Consider the following 18,136-nt stretch of genomic DNA (forward strand, 5'->3'; position numbering starts at 1 on the left):
CTACATTTAGTTTAACACTAGCACAGCACAGTATTCAATTAGTATTCAATAAATACTGCACCTGTAAAATAGTGACAATTACTGTAGTAACATTTGCCAAAGTATAGCACTGAGACAAAGATTGCACTGCAATGCTGTTAACACGGTGAACTAAGCATAACAAAATGGTGCCAGTCACTTTTCTCGCAATCTCACGATGATTACAGCACTGTTTCAAAATCCTTGGAGGTTGAACTTCGGCTCCAGAAAGCGCTGTATTAGCGAATTGCTGTAAAGTGAAGCTCTGTAAAGTGAGGTATACCTGTATTAAAGTATATATTACATCTGTCTTGATTTTGAAGTCAGATCTGTGTACTGTCTGTCTGAAAAACATAACTGTTATATTGGTGAACAGTTACACATCCTAGAAGTGTAAATATAAAATGTTGTCTTAATTATTGTACCTTTTGGACATGCCAATAAATATGTGAACAATGGATAAAGATTGGTGAGTGCTGCTGTCTATGGGAACTTTGACATATATGCATATGGAGGTTTTAGTGTAGAGCCTCAGACAGTTTTTGTGCTATTACGTATATAATTATTTCTCAGTCTCTTTATTAGAATACAACCAGAAAATACAGGATATTTGTATGCAGTATTAAAAAACATAAAAAAATATGAAAAAAAACAGCTTCTATAGGCTAAAGTGGCAAATATTTAGTGTGACCTCCCTTTACACTTGAGCAGGAACCTGGCTCTCATAAACCGAAATGGAAAGGAACCCTAATTAATGTCATTGCTAACGCCTGTATTTGTGCAACTATTTCATGTCAAAATATCTGCTGTGAAAAAGGTCTATTAAAACAGGTTTGTGCAAGACATGCTTAAACATTACATACACATGTGGTATGAGTTGTAGTCATTAGAAGCTTGCTAATAAGACCAACTTTCAATCATATAATCCTATTCAAAATGCCAAAGATCACAGAATTTGACGGACATAAAATCATACTTGTGCATCAGCAAGGCCACTCTCAAAGGGAAATCAGCAAACAAACTGGATACTCAAGATGTGGTATTCAAGCTGTTAAAAAGAAATGAAGAATCAGGAGAGGTCAAGGACAAAAAAGGACTGGAAGGCAAAGAAAACTTTCAAAATTTGATGAGAAGTTTCTCAGAGTTTCTTCTTTGAGAGACTGGAAGAAGTCCAGCAAGGACCTAGATCAGCTTCCCCGGAATGCCAAGTTGACCCTTTTACAGTCCGAACAAGCTTGATCAGGAATGGTCTTTGTGGAAGGGTAGCAGCCAATAATTGTGAAAAAATTACCATTTAATCTTGACAGCCGCTCCAGCTCCCTCCGCCCGTCGCAAAGCCTCTTCCTGGGTCTAAAATGAGGATTCCGGCTTTCTCCAATCACAGCATTGAATTTGACACTGATTCCCCCGAGGGGAAGCCGTGAATGCCGAATGACCGATCCATCATTTCTGATGTCAGAAATGGCTTGCGACAACCGCGGGAAGCTGGAGCGGCTGTCAAGATTAAAAGGTAAGTTTTTTTTCACAACACGAGTGAAATGTAAATTTTGATGAATTAAAGTGCCCCTGTTTTTAATCAAAGTTTTAAAAAACGGGCACTTTGTCATCAAAATTTACATTCACTTTAAGGATGGGCTGAACTAATTTGCAGAGGTTAAACACATAGTTATATGTAAGTAATAGGGCTAAAACAAATTAGAGTATTTTCTTTTTGTACTTTTAGGGCCCTTTAATGTGTGAGATGAGAGAGGTCAGCTTTTGATGAGCCTTCATATTTGCAGCCCTAGGCCTGGTCTAATTTGCATTAGATAAACACCTCAGTATATTTGTCATACAAATGTTTGATGAAAATAATGAAAATTGCAAACTAATAAACTAGAAATAACCATGTGTTTGTGACATTAAATCATTATAGTACTGAAGGAAAACATTTTAATTGGAGGACCCACTTTAATGTCTATGACTATGGCAATATTTCGGCTCATTTGGATGAGTTAGGCGCTAAGAAGATTCTAATTACCCTGATGAGTTCTTTAACACATTCTGTTAATTATCACGCAAGTTGGGGTGAGGCTGTAAGACAGATGGCTGTGGTACATTTTCTGCTGTGTGTTAGATGGGGGAGGTTTATGTTTTATTTTCACTTATCAAAATATTTGCATTTAAATGATTACAGGAGGTAAGAAAACTCAACAAATATCTTTATTACAGCTGCCCGATCGCTACAATTCTTCGTAACAGCCTAAGAAATCTGTTAAATGTTACAGGTGAGAAGAAATTGTTGGGATGACATTAGAGTACGCTACACTGGCATCACTCGCTCTGACATTTAAGTTAAAGGGACAGTGAGCTGTAGAAATGTTTCCCTTTAGTGTGCATTTCCTATGACTTCTTATATCAGTTGCAGAGTATACAATGAATGGTAATTTGCTCCTTTAAGTTTATTTTTAATTACAAAATAGCTGGTTTTGCTCATCAAAATCACAACCATATGGGCTGAGCTTGCAAGGACCACATAAACTTTATCTTATCGCTCTCTTTATACACAATTGCGTATAAGCAAAGGCTAATACTTGGGACCCAGAATTATTAACCCATATTGTAAATAGCAGTCTTGTCTCTATATATTAGGCAATCCACCACTCCTCTAAAAAAATACCATAATCCAAAGAATGTTTTGTGGTTAACGTTATCTGTTAAAAAAAAAAAAAGCCCCCACTCACATCCTTCACTACACAGTTGGTGAGGGACAATGCACTGTGAAGATTTCCGATGAATGGTCAAACCAGCAGCAGGGTGTAAACATTATGGGAAATTGTTCATCTGTGTTTATTTTTTTATATGAAATAGCTGGGGGGGGTTCTAACTGAAACGACAACCTATTCAATTGGGATGTGCTTGCAGGAAGAACACACATCCTTCGCTTTTTTTCTATATACACAATGCCTTACTTATTGTATATCTGATTACACAAAAGCAAGGGCAATTGAAAATACTGGAGTGTTACCTATTCTGCAGCTTTTAGTTTACATAGCTTTAATAAATTCCATGCTTCCATTAGGGTGTGATGTGCAACGTTCACACACTATCACACCCACTAGCCCACACACTAACACACACACTCTCACACACACACACTATCTCACACACTAACACACACACACTAGCTCACACACTAACACATACACTCTCACACACGCACTATCTCACCCACTAACACACACACTCTCACAAACATTCTCTCACACACTCACACACACACTCTAGCACACACTAAAACACATACTCACACACACACACGCACTATCTCACCCACTAACACACACACTCTCACAAACATTCTCTCACACACTCACACACACACTCTAGCACACACTAAAACACATACTCACACACACACACGCACTATCTCACCCACTAACACACACACTCTCACAAACATTCTCTCACACACTCACACACACACTCTAGCACACACTAAAACACATACTCACACACACACACACACACTATCTCACACACTGACACACACACACTAGCTAACACACTAAAAACACACACACACTCTCACACACACTATCTCACACTAACACATACACACACACTCTCACACACATTCTCTCACACACACACACTATCTCACACACTCTCACACACACATTCTCTCTCACACACACACTCACACACTAACACAGATACTCTCACACACACACACACACTCACACACATATATTAACACACACACTCTGACACACTCACACACACACAATATCACACACTAACACACACTATCACACACTCACACTATCTCACACACTAACACACACAGTATCACACACTCATACACATACACTATCTCACATAAACTATCTTACTGTATTGAGACTATTGGGGCCGATTTACTAAGCAGTCAGTCTGTTTATTCCATGCAAGCCTTTAGGCGGCGGACAGCAATCAGCCCGATCAGATACGATCAGGATGATTGACACCCTCTGCTAGCGGCCGATTGGCTGCAAATCTGCAAGGGGCGGCATTGCACTAGCATTTCACTAGAAATGCTTGTGCAATGATAAATGCCAACAGCGTAGCGGACATTTTTTTTTATCAATTAATTAACACTTTGCTTTGATTTTTTTTCAATAGCAAACATCTTCACCACTTGCTTTACTTGGTGGAGTCTGCTCTTGTTACTTGAGTAAATACATCTAGCCACAGTCATTATGTTTATGAAACATGCTTTTCTTTGTAGTTGTTATCTTAACATCTCTACACAAGACAATCAGGTACAGATATTGGTCACGGTAAGGCTTAGAAAGTTCTTAAAACTGGAAAACTTAAATTTAAGATTGGGATTACAGAAAAAGGGGGAATATAAATAATGAAAATATATCGAAAAGTCATTATATGCATAATTAAACATTTAATATTACAATCCTGAGTTGTTTACTGTCCCTTTAATTTTTTAGATATAAGAAGAAGAAGAATGATAATAGTAATAAAAGCATATTTACGTTTCTATAACACTAAGGCCTGGGCAGCAGATATTTACTAAAGGGACATAAAACCCCCAAATGTTTCTTTCATATTTCAGATAGCAGGGACATAACTACAGGGGTTGCAGGGTCCACAATTGCTACCGGGCCCATCCTCTTAGGGAACTGCAGCCATTGCTCCCTCTAACTACTTTTATTAGTTATATTTATTTATTTGTATTTAACTTTTATGCCCCTCTACCTGCTATATTTCAGCACCACACAGGCTTCTTTAGAGAGAGGGAAAGGAGTAGGTGGGCGGAGCAGGGAAGCAACACCGGTTTTTGTAGCAGTCAGTGTCACGTCTGCACCTGATGTCTGGAATAGCTGCTGTGAGCTGAGCTGTATACTTCCCTCTACTGATCGATTAAAAGTACAGCTTGTGCAGGTCAAGGGTCAGGTCATACTCCAGCTATTACAGCTTTCCTGTGTGCTGTTATCTCTGCAAATAGAGTGAGTGGGGCCAGGCAAGCAAGTTATGCAAAGTTTTTTTAACCCTCTCTTCTAGCTCTTCAAATTGCTCTATAGCATTTAACATCTATAGCTGCTGTTTTATAATTTGTAATGCATGGAGATGCCTCAAATACAGTGTAATAGTAGATATTGCTTGCTAAATGCTAAATTGTGTATATGTATGTGTTTGTATGTTTGTATATGTGTGTGTATGTATGTGTTTGTATGTGTGTATATGTGTGTGTGTGTGTATGTGTTTGTATGTGTGCATGTGTTTGTGTACGCATGTGTATATATGTGTATGTATGTTTATTTGTGTATATAAGTATATGTGTGTGCATGTGTATATATGTGTGTGTGTATATATGTGTGTGCATGTACGTATTTGTATGTGTGCATGTGTTTTTGTATGCATGTGTATGTGTGTATATATATATATATATATATATATATATATATATATAAAAGTACATGTGTAGGTATGTATGCACATGTTTGTATGTATATGTATGTGCATATGTTTATATGTGTTTGTGTGTGTGTGTATATGTGTGTTTATGTATGTATGTGTTTATGTGTTTTAGTGTGTGTTTATATGTATGCATTTGTATGTGTGTATCTGTTTGTATGTACGTGTTTGTATGTGCATGTGCATATATGTGTGTAGGTATGTATATGTATGTGTGTATATATGTATGTGTTTGTATGTGTGTATATGTGTATGTATGTATATGTGTCTGCATGTGTATATATGTGTTTATGTGTGTGTGTATATGTATATGTGTATGTATGTATATGTATGTATATATGTGTATATGTGTCTGCATGTGTATATATGTGTTTATGTGTGTGTGCATATGTATATGTGTATGTATGTATATGTATGTATATATGTGTATATGTGTCTGCATGTGTATATATGTGTTTATGTGTGTGTGCATATGTATATGTGTATGTATGTATATGTATGTATATATGTGTATATGTGTCTGCATGTGTATATATGTGTTTATGTGTGTGTGCATATGTATATGTGTATGTATGTATATGTATGTATATATGTGTATATGTGTCTGCATGTGTATATATGTGTTTATGTATGCTTTGGAAGGGGTGCTGTTTAAATCAGGTGCCCTGTCACAAACTTTGCCCTGGGGCCTAGTAAATTCTAGTTATGCCTCTGTCAGAGAAAGCATGTCATTTTTTTTAAACTTTCAAATTTACTTTATTATATTATTTAATTTGCTTTGTTCTCTTGGTACCCTTTATTGAAAACGTACCTAGGTAGACTCAGGAGCAGCAATGCACTACTAGCTGCTGATTGGTGGCTGCACATATGTGCCTCTTATCATTGACTGATCTGATGTGTTCTACTAGCTCCCAGTAATGAAATGCTGCTCCTTCAGCAAAATATGCCAAGAGAATGAAGCAAATGTTATAACAGAATGAAATTGGAGAGTTGTTTTACATTGTTTGCTCTATCTGAATCATGAAAGAAGGTTTGTGGGTTTCATGTCCATTTAAGGGCTTTTGAACCTTCAGATATTAATAGTTTCTTAAATTATTCACATAACCAGTATGAACTAATCCTTTCAGTCAGTTTAGATGGATTAGTAGAAATTGCTCACTAAAGAGAGATTATGAGGTGCAGCCTGTAGTTTTGTTATGTAGGAAAGGATAGAGAAAAAAGCATTTTAAAGGGAAAGGTGAGATAAGAAGATAAGATTGGTACCTAAGTTCCATAGGGGACCGTATTATAGACCCTAAATAATCTAATACATAACAGTAACCACCTCCTGTACACTCTCATATTTATTTAGTGTTTCCTCACTAGTGTCACATGACTCTTAGCAAATCAGGGCGCTGCTTGACAAAATGGTTTCTTTTATTTGACAGAAAAATAATAAGAAACCAGGTATTAACTAAATGTAAGGGGAGGAAGGGGGAATGGGAGAGGAAAAGAAAGAAGAACAAAGCAAACAAGTTAAGCAAACACTCTGCTACTTGAGGGGAATTTGCACACTCGTCGGATTTGTACTTGAGCTTTATCCAACACAAATTTTAATGCGATTTCTCATAGAAATCTAATATCTGAGGAAAATGATGCACCTGTTCTGACATTAATAGTGCAGCACTAACCTGCCGTATGTATTAACCCCTTCACTATCGGGACTTTTAGAGAAAAACTTGCCCAAAACACTGGAGAATTTTTAGCATGCACTCTATTTAAACAGTAATAGAGCCTTGTTTTTTTTTTTTTTTTTTATTTACCTGTCAAAACTATATACAGACATCCCAACCTGCAAAAACTCATTTCAGGGAGGTTGCTTCTGCGCCGCCCCCCCCCCCCCTCGCAGTTATATATTGGACACCTGAAAACCCTAAATAAGATAATGATAAGAGACTTATCATTAAAGTAGCTTCCCGCTAAAGTCACATTAAAAAAAAAGTAGCTTTATTGCACAACCACATACAACAAACCTATTTTTCAGTGAATGTACGCTTGTTGAATGCTTAAATATTTTAGAATCCGAAGTTTAATTACGTGCAGTAAATAAGGTAGTATTTGTGTTTTTATTTTATTAGAATCAGTGGGGGCTTTTTGGTTACTGATTCATGCTTTGAGGGTTCTATAACGTCCCAGCAACTAAAGGCATTCCTTAAAGAACCACTTTTCCAGATTTGGGCCACATTGGATCATGGTACTTGGAGTTTCAGGGAGATTGCATTCCATTTGCTGGCATCAGGGAGCCGCTATTACAATCAGGGAGACTCCCTGAACTTCAGGGAGAGTTGGGATGTCTGCTATATATATATTTTTTTTTTAAGTAATAACAAAGAGCAGGAGGGCAGAACACTTCACTCAGTTCTTGCCAATATGTGTCAGTAGCAGTCCAATATTAAAGTAGACATATTACTAGAGGGGTACAGATGTCCACTTTCAAGTATATGTATCCGTGAATGTTTAATCACCAGACATTAAAGGGACAGTCAAGTCCAAAAAAAACTTTCATGTTTCAGATAGGGCATGTAATTTTAAACAACTTTCCAATTTACTTTTATCACCAATTTTGTTTTGTTCTCTTGGTATTCTTAGTTGAAAGCTAAACCTAGGAAGGCTCATATGATAATTTCTAAGCCCTTGAAGGCCGCCTCTAATCACATGCTTTTGTATTTGCTTTTCACAACAGGGGAGAGCTAGTTCATGTCAGCCATATAAATAACACTGTGATCAGGCCAGTGGCTTGTGGCAGACACTGCACTAATTGGCTAAAATTAAAGTCAAAAGATAATAAATAAAATTTCATGCTATCAGGGGGCTGTCAGAAGATGCTTAGATACAAGTTAATCACAGAGGTAAAAAGTGTATTAATATAACAGTGTTAATTGTGCAAAACTGGAGAATGGATAATAAAGGGATTATCTATCTTTTAAACTACAAAAATTCTGGTGTTGACTGTCCCTTTAAGGCAGTCAATAGCGTAAACAGACAGTCTGTTTCCCAATAGAGCAAAAGAAGGTAATACCACCTATGTGTGCACCTCACTCACCTCCAGGGTATCAAATATGAGATGAATACCGCTCACCGTCTCTTCCAGCACTTGTGACCCAAACCCAGATGAGTTCCATGGATGTCAGGTATGAAGCCCACCATCCTCCGTACCATCCGCCGAGTTACAAGGAAAGGCCAGTATCCGTCGTGAGGGCGTGTCCTCCTCCAAAACGACTCAGGATTGGCTCCAAGTCTAGTTGTTTGTGTGTAGGGTCACCCGGTTTCCTCTGTATGTTCAGACTTAAAGTGGGTAAAGTGAGGTGCCAGATAGTATCAAGTACCTCTGATGAAGCGCAGGCGCAACAACGCGAAACATGTCAGGTGTTTCAATCTGTGAACCCTTTTCAGATTGTCGTCTTATAAACTAGACATCCTTAAGCACTATCGTTGTCTGGAAGCAGTTTTCTTTTCTTCTATTTTTTTAAGTAAACAACCCAAGGTATTGATGTAGGCCCATTTTGATATATTTCATGCTACCATTTCAAGCCAAATGCGATCATATAAAAAAAATTAACTTTTTCACAAACTTTGGGTTTCCCACTGAAACTATTTACATACTGCTTGTAAAATCATAGTACAGATGATTGTAAAAGCTTCTCTGGGATCCCCTTTCTTCAGAAATAGCAGAATACATGGCTTTGCCATTGCTTTTTGGTAATTAGAAGGCCACTAATTGCAGCTATGCACTACACTTCTATTATTCCCCGCAGTGAATTGGGTTAATCAAGTAGCTTGTAAGGTTAATTTTAGCTTTAGTGTAGAAATTACCCCCCCACCTTACACCTCCCACTCCCTGATCCCTACCTGATCCCTCCCAAACAGCTCTCTTCCCTCCCTCACCCTACACTGGTCACCTCCATCTTAGGTACTGGCAGGCAGTCTTCAAATATGAAAATAGAAACCTTTTTATTATTAAATATTATTTTTTTATATATATTTTCTGCAGTGTAGAATCCCCCTTTACCCTCAAACCTCCCTGATCCTTCCCAAACAGTTATCTAACCCTCCCCCCTCTAGCTAGGTCTGACATCTTAGGTACTGGCAACAGTCTGCCAGTACCTATGAAAGGTCATTATTTATTTATTTTTGTATTATTTTTTATTTTCTTTAGTGTAGGGCTCCCCCCTTCCCCCCTCCTGCAATCATTAGTTAGGGACCCTCCCACACCACCTTTTTCTGTAGCATAGAGCCCCTTTCCAACCTCTCCCTTTATATTTTCCCCTGTATTGTAGGGTCCTACCACTCCCACCCCCCTCCGCTGCTGGGCCCGCACCTGCCTCCCAGATTCCCTCCTGCCGGCACCAGCAGAGGATAGTTACAATCGGTGACACACAAAGTGCTCCACTTGTAATCTATGCCTATGTGTTTAATTAATGCTTGCAAATGAATTAAACACATTGGTAAAGTCCCATCCAGGATCAGCATGCATTGCCACTTCAGAGCAGGATACAACTAGTGACTGGTGGCTATGAGTCCCTTCTGCGTGTGGTTGCCTTAGCGTTTGTAATGCAACAATTCAGCAACTATATGAAAGACTATAAGGGACATTCTAAAGCAGAAAGTACTACCTGGAAGTTATTAAAACAGGGCCGCAGCCTAGGGCCACATCAGCATCCTCAGCACCATTATAGGGACAGTCAACAACAGAATTTTTGTTGTTTTAAAAGATAGATAATACCTTATTTACCCATTCCCCAGCTTTGCATAGCAAACACAGTTATAATAATAGACATTTTACCTCTGTGATTACCTTGTATCTAAGCCTCTGCAGACTGCCCCCTTATTTCAGTTCTTTTGACAGACTTGCATTTTAGCCAATCAGTGCTCAATCCTCGTAAAATCATGTGCATGAGCTAAATGTTATCCATATGAAACACATGAACTAATGCCCTCTAGTGGTGAAAAACTGTCAAAATGCATTTAGATTAGGTCTAAGAAATTAGCATATGAACCTCCTAGGTTTAGCTTTCAACTAAGAATACCAAGAGAACAAAGCAAAATTGGTGACAAAAGTAAATTGGAAAGTTGTTTAAAATTACATTCCCTATTTGAATCATGAAAGTTTTTTTTTTACTTGACTGTCCCTTTAAGAAGAAACCGGATATCAGTAATTTGTTATAAAAAAACAGTTCCAACCTTCTTATTAGGTAAATAGGCACGTGCAAATACTAAAATACCACTGTGCTGCTTCCAGACTGTTGCTGGAGGCAAAGAGGAAGTGTGGATTTTCTTGAGAAGACTACATTTCCCAGAACGCAGTGGAGAGTGCTAGACTTATGATGCAGAGGACAAAAGCTGCTGGAATGGTAGCACCCCTAAAGTGTGTATATATTTTAAAACATTTTTATTTTATCTATTACAAAATATAAATTGAAAGAGTGATACCATTTTTTCCTTTTGTAAATTTAAGTAGTATATACAGTTAAATTAAATTAATTAATAATAACTCATTTCATTTTTTAGCACAGCTTCATTAAGGCATGTAATTTTACCTTAGACGGTCCCTTTATATCTGCCATGTATCTGGCAAATAACTTATCAGCTAAAGCATCTGCATGGTACCCCTGACCACCAGTGTTCTCTCTAAGACCAGTTTTGTGAGCGGCCCACAAAACTGGTCTTAAAGAGAACACTGCCCCTGACCCACAGAAAAGTGCTGAGAAAGCTTCTCTCTCACCACACTGACAGCACCAAACACAATTAAAATCTGTCAGCACAAACAAACCTCACTGACATTATCACTTTTTGACTGATTCCCTTAACACTGGCAGCTTGTGTAGTCTAATTTGCACACAGAGCCTTTGGGGAAGGGGCAAACTGATGGCAGTTGTGAGACAGCTACCAGATATATGACACTTCTGTTGCTTTGGCTTATATCCAAAACTGCAAATATATGTCCTAATTTTACATGTTCTTCAGACTGTCAGTACAAACAGGCACTGCATAGTATGGCACAGACCATTTGTTTTACATTTGCAGAGTTCAATAATATACTTCACATGAGAAGATGGCAAAACTCAGACTGTGGGAATATTTTAAATATCTGTTAGTAACATCTGTGTCACTATTAGATGTAATTCTCACTTCAGAATATGACTAAACTGTTTTGTTTGCCACTATATGTAAATGTTATTTATTGATAAAAAAAAAAAAAGTAATTTAGCTTAAACTGTTTAAAATAACTTTATTGATAAAAAAAAAAGTAATTTAGTTTAAACTGTTTAAAATAACTTTATTGATAAAAAAAAATGTGTAAAATATTGTATTCAAGCAAAATAAGTGAACAATATATTAATTCAGTTTCTTAAACCATGTAGGGTGGTGCTAACTCCTACAAAATTCTTACATCTGACAAATAAAAGGGGGGGAAAACTGTCTATAGCCTAATTTTGTAAATGTGAATCTTAGCTATCACTTTAAATTAAATTCCATCATCAAAATGTTCATTTATGCTAACAATTAGGTGCTGGGAGGCTAAAATGTTTATTATACATTTCCCACAATGCTATGACATTTATAATTGTGCATATATCATTTTAAAGGGACATGAAACCCCAAAAAAAATATTTTGTGATTCAGATAGAGCATCCTCTTTTATACAACTTTCTAATTTAGTTCTATTTTGAAATTGTCTTCCTTCTTTTGGTATCTTTTGTGGAAAAGCAGGGATATAAGTGTCTATGTGCCTGGAGCAGTTTTACAAGAATGTTATCCATTTGCAAGAGCACTATATGGCAGCACTATTCCTGCTATGTAGTGCTCCAAACACCTACCTAGGTATCCCTTCAACACAGAATACCATGGGAATGAAGCAGTTTTGGGTTTCATATCCCTTTAAAGGGACAGTCTATTGAAAATTAAACTTTTATGATTCAGATAGAGCATGCAATTTTAAGCAACTTTTATTAAATTGTCTTCGTTCTCTTGGTATCTTTATTTGAAAAAGCAGAAATATAAGTTTAGGAGCCAGCCCATTTTTGATTCAGTATCTGGATAGCACTTGCTTATTGGTGGCTAAATATAGCCACCAATAAGCAAGTGCAACCTAGGTCCTGGATGAAAAATGGGCCAGCTTCTATACATTACTGCTTTTTCAACTAAAGATACCAAGAGAACAAAGAAAAAATGATAATAGAAGTAAATTAGAAAGCTGGGTTTCATATCCCTTTAATTGGTATTATTGGCAAGGTGAAAAAAGTCTCATTCAAATAGTTATCAATACTAATTTAATTTGCCTCCATGTTTTGCTTGTGCATTCACCGCATATATTTTGCACAAAGGTGTCATCTTATTGACTGTTTCCATGCAGCACATATTATTTTTATACTCTTGGGCCATTGTCCTAGTTACGGTAATACGGTAATACGGTATGACATTCATTGGCACTGTTACATGTTGTTTTGCTTTATTTTTAATGCCTTTTCAGTATTTATTTTTTTTTCATCGCTATATTGCACATTTCTGAAGCTTTTATTAAATAATTGTAAATAGACATAAAATTGAAAAAAGATTGCTGGACCCTGTTTTGGAAGAGCAATTACTGGTTTAAGAAAATAACATAAAAAAGTAAATCATATAGACACTATTTTGCCTCCATTAATACCATTCCTTTATTAAAGGGACATTAAACCCAAAAATTTTCTTTCATTATTTTGATAGAGAATAGTACTATTTAAAAAAAGTTGGGTTTTATGTCCCTTTAAGTAAACAAACAGTCATACCAGCTGCACATTTAAAACACTTAAACCTTAAAGGGACATAAAACCCAATCATTTTTTTCTTTCATGATTCAGAAAGAACATCAATTTTAAACAACTTTCCAATTTACTTCTATTATTTAATTAGCTTTCTTCTCTTGTTATCCTTTGCTTAAAGGTTTATCTAGGTAAGCTCTGGAGCAGGAAATAACCTAGGTTCTAGTTGCTGATTGGTGGCTGCATATATATATATATATATATATATATATATATACTGATTGTCATTGGCTCACCCATGTGTTCAATTAGAAACCAATAGTGCATTGCTGCTCTTTTAACAAACGATACCAAGAGAATGAAGCAAATTTGGTAAACTGGAAAGTTGTTATAAATTGTATCTTCTACCTAAATCATGAAATACATTTTTAGGGTTTCATGTCCCTTTAACTATATATGTGTTCAAAACTATGTTCAAATATGAGAAATGGAAATACTGTAGCAAACAAGCAAATAAGTATAAGCTAGGCTCCTTCAATCCAGGAGCCATTTTAATATTTATTATTACGATAAAAATCTAGCTGCGGTTTTCCAAATGTGCTGACAGAAAATAAGGTTTAAAACATTGAAGTTAAGGTAAGCGGTTAAAAAATGGAGAGACCACGCTTTTCCTGTGAACCCCTGACGCGCGTTTCACAATAAGGCTTCCTCAGAGGTTGTATGTTTACTTACAATTATTTAATAATTGTTTCTATTTTGCTTACACCCTGGTTATAAAACTTTAAAGAAGATAAATATATAATAATTTTAGAATTGGAGGTTTTTCTGCAGATTAATTTACTGCTATCCCACATTTTGTGTTTTCTTGTTACATTTTTGAAGCTGCTTTGGCATGATTGTTTTCCGTAGCTGCGACTATTTAAATATGCCAGTCGCAGCCATCTTTACAGTTTATAGGATTCTGTCCCTGAGTGTCTTTGGTATTGTATTGATAGTGCTTTACATCAACCACTCACTGTCTGCCAATATTACCTGGTGAGTCTGTGTGTTGCCTACTTATTAAATGTTCCTGAGCACTGTTCTTTATTTAATTCTGATTTGAACATTTATTAATTCAAGTGATAGCACTTGTTATGGATTGAAATGAAGAAGATAAAAAGAAAAAACAGGTACCATACAAAAATTGGAATAGTGTGAAATGGGGAACTTTATATAATTTTATAGATGTGTTTAAATAAATGTATTAAAACATATCCACTGTATGCTATGTTCCTGTTTGAATAACATCATCAATATAACGCATGTTAAAAAAAAAACTTGAAAACAATGGATTATAGGCAGAGAGAAAACAATTTAACCATCAAAATGATTCAAGAATTTAAATATCCTTCCCATAAACTTCTCTATTTTCTGATAGTAATTACTGGTGGAGATTCACTAAGGTCCTCCTTTTCCTTACTTTTTTTTAAACTTTTTTATAGCTCTTTAAATTATACATTATATCAATATACAACCCAATTCCGAAAATGTTGGGACAGTATGGAAAATGCAAAAAAACAAAAAGAGTCTTTTGAAAATTCGGTTCACCCTGTACTATATTGAAAACACATTATTAACACATTATTTGATGTTTACCTTTTTTTAATTTAATGTATTTTTAAAATATACAATCATTTCAAATCTGATGACTGAACACGTTCCAAAGAAGTTGGGACAGTCGACTGTTTAGCACTGTGTAACGTCAGCTTTTCTTTTAATAACACATATTAATCGTTTGGGCACTGTTGGCACCAGTTAGTTAAGTTTAGCAAGCTGAATTTCCCCCCATTCATCCATTATGCATGTCTTCTGCTGCGCAACTTTGTATGGGGCCTTCATTGCCTTATTTTGCCCTTCATAATGCACCACACATTTTTAATCAGAGACAGGTCAGGACTGCAGGCAAACCATGCTAGCACCCACACTCTCTGCTTACGCAACCATGCGCTTGTAATCCGGGCAGAATGTGGTTTGGCCCCATCATGCTGGAAAATGCAGGAATGTCCCTGGAAAAGATAATGTCTGGATGGCACCATATGTTGCTCCAAAATGTATACATCTCTTTCTGCAATAATGGTGCCCTCACAGACGTGCAGGTTAGCCAGGCCATGGGCACTGACACACCCCATACCATGACAAACACTGGCTTTTGGACCTGACACTAATAACAGCTTGGATGGTCCTTTTCCTCTTTGGCCCCGGAGAACAAGACGGATGTTTTTTCCAAAATAACTATTTGAAATTTTGACTCAACTGTGCTACTGTCCATCTCAGATGAGACCGAGCCCAGAGAAGTCGGCGACGCTTCTGGACAGTGTTGATGTATGGCTTCTGCTTTGCATAGTAAAGCCTTAACTTGCATCTGTGGATGCAGTGGCGAATGGTGTTGACTGACAAAGGTTTACCAAAGTATTCCCAAGCCCATGTCAGGATATCCATTAAAGACTCATGACAGTTTTTAAGACAGGGACGTCTGAGGGATTGGAGATCACACGCATTCAGAATTGGTTTTCGGCCTTGCCTTTTACACACCAAGATTTGACCGGATTCCTTGAATCTTTTAATTATATTGTGCACTGTAGAAGGTGAAATGCCCAAAATCCTACTGATTGGTCTTTGGGAATGTTTTTCTGTTGGGTTATTTGCTGACGCATATGTTGGCAGATTGGTGAGCCTCGACCCATCCTTGCTCTTGAAGGACTAGGCCTTTTTTGGAGTCTCCTTAAATACTATGATTACACGATTGCCTCACCTGTTTCACATCACCTTCTTATTTTAACTTGTCACATCGCTATTAATCCCAAATTGCCCCGTCCCAACTTTTTTGGAACGTGTTGCAGTCATCAGATTTGAAATGAGTGTATATTTTCAAAAATACATTAAATGGACAGTCTACACCAGAATTTTTAATGTTCTAAAATATAGATACCCTGTAATCCCTTTATTACCCATTCCCTAGTTTTGAATAACCAACACAGTTATATTAATACACTTTTTACCTCTGTGATTACCTTGTATCTAAGCCTCTTTAAACTGCCCCCTTATTTCAGTTCTTTTGACAGATTTGCATTTTAGCCAATCAGTGCTGACTCCTAGGTAACTTAACGTGCGTGAGCACAATGTTATCTATATGAGGCACATGAAATAACGACCTCTAGTGGTGAAAAACTGTCAAAATGCATTCAGATAAGAGTCGACCTTCAAGGAGCAAAGTAAAATTGGTTATAAAAGTAAATTGGAAAGTTGTTTAAAATGACATGCCCTATCTGAATCATTAAAGTTTATTTTGGACTAGACTGTCCCTTTAAATTCACAAAGTAAATCATCAAATAATCTGTTAATTTTCGGCTAGATTACGAGTTTTTGTCGGTAAGATGTGTGGTGCTAATGAGCCTTTTTTTCTCACCGCTTACTTAAGACAATGCTGGTATTACAGGTTTTTATAAACCCAGCGTTAGCTGCATAAAAGTGAGCGTTGAGCAAAATTTAGCTCCACATCTCACCTCAATACCAGCATTGCTTACGTTAGCGGTAAGCAGGTAAAACGTGCTTGTGCACGATTTCCCCATAGGAATCAATGGGGGAGAGCCGGCTGAAAAAAAGTCTAACACCTGCAAAAAAGCAGCGTAAAGCTCCTAACGCAGCCCCATTGATTCCTATGGGGAAATACTTGTTATGTCTACACCGTCATTTAGTGTTAGTAGTCGGAAAGAAGAGGATGCTCCACGTCGAATGTCTTGAAGATGGACCCACTCCGCTCCGGATGGATGAAGATAGAAGATGCCATCTGGATGAAGACTTCTGGCCATCTGGAGGACCTCTTCTTCCCGAATAGGATGAAGACTTCTGGCTGTCTGGAGGACCACTTTTGCCCGGTTGGGTGAAGACGTCTCAAGGTAGGGTGATCTTCAAGGGGTTAGTGTTTTATTAAGGGGGGATTGGGTGGGTTTTAGAGTAGGGTTGGGTGTGTGGGTGGTGGGTTTTAATGTTGGGTGGGTATTGTACTTTTTTTTTACAGGTAAAAGAGCTGATTACTTTGGGGCAATGCCCCACAAAAAGCCCTTTAAGGGCTATTTATAATTTAGTATAGGGTAGGGATTTTTATTATTTTGTGGGGCTTTTTTATTTTATTAGGGGGATTAGATTAGGTGTAATTAGTTTTAAAAAATTGTAATTATTTTATTATTTCCTGTAATTTAGTGTTTTTTTTTTTCTCGTAATCTAGATTGTTGTATTTAATTGTAGTTAGTTTAGGGAATTTATTTAATGTATAGTGTAGTGTTAGGTGTAATTGTAACTTAGGTTAAGTTTTATTTTACAGGTAAATTTGTATTTATTTTAGCTAGGTAGTTATTAAATTGTTAATAACTATTTAATAACTATTGTACCTAGTTAAAATAAATACAACATTGCCTGTAAAATAAAAATAAACCCTGAGATAGCTACAATGTAATTATTAGTTATATTGTAGCTAGCTTAGGGTTTATTTTATAGGTAAGTATTTAGTTTTAAATAGGAATAATTTAGTTAATTGTAGTAATTTTATTTAGATTATTTTAAATTATATTTAAGTTAGGGGGGTGTTAGGGTTAGGGTTAGACTTAGGTTTAAGGGTTAATACATTTAATATAGTTGCGGTGACGTTGGGGGCAGCAGATTAGGGGTTAATAAATGTAGGTAGGTGTCGGCGATGTTAGGGACGGCAGATTAGGGGTTAATAAAATGTATTTAAGTGCTTGCAATGTGGGGGGGCTTCGGTTTAGGGGTTAATAGGTAGTTTATGGGTGTTAGTGTACTTTTTAGCACTTTAGTTAAGAGTTTTATGTTACGGCGTTAGCCCATAAAAC

General features: G+C 36.7%; 1 long non-coding RNA gene across 1 annotated transcript in view; it reads left to right on the plus strand.

Moving 5' to 3' along the window:
• Positions 1 to 10,829: 10,829 nt before the first annotated feature.
• LOC128639622 (uncharacterized) overlaps positions 10,830 to 18,136 on the plus strand; it is an 87,949-nt gene continuing 80,642 nt past the window's right edge. The window contains exon 1 of the long non-coding RNA XR_008399233.1: positions 10,830 to 10,876. This is a non-coding gene — a long non-coding RNA (uncharacterized LOC128639622). The remainder of the gene's footprint in view (positions 10,877 to 18,136) is intronic.

The sequence above is a fragment of the Bombina bombina genome, chromosome 9 (assembly GCF_027579735.1).
Source record: "Bombina bombina isolate aBomBom1 chromosome 9, aBomBom1.pri, whole genome shotgun sequence".
NCBI lineage: Eukaryota > Metazoa > Chordata > Amphibia > Anura > Bombinatoridae > Bombina > Bombina bombina.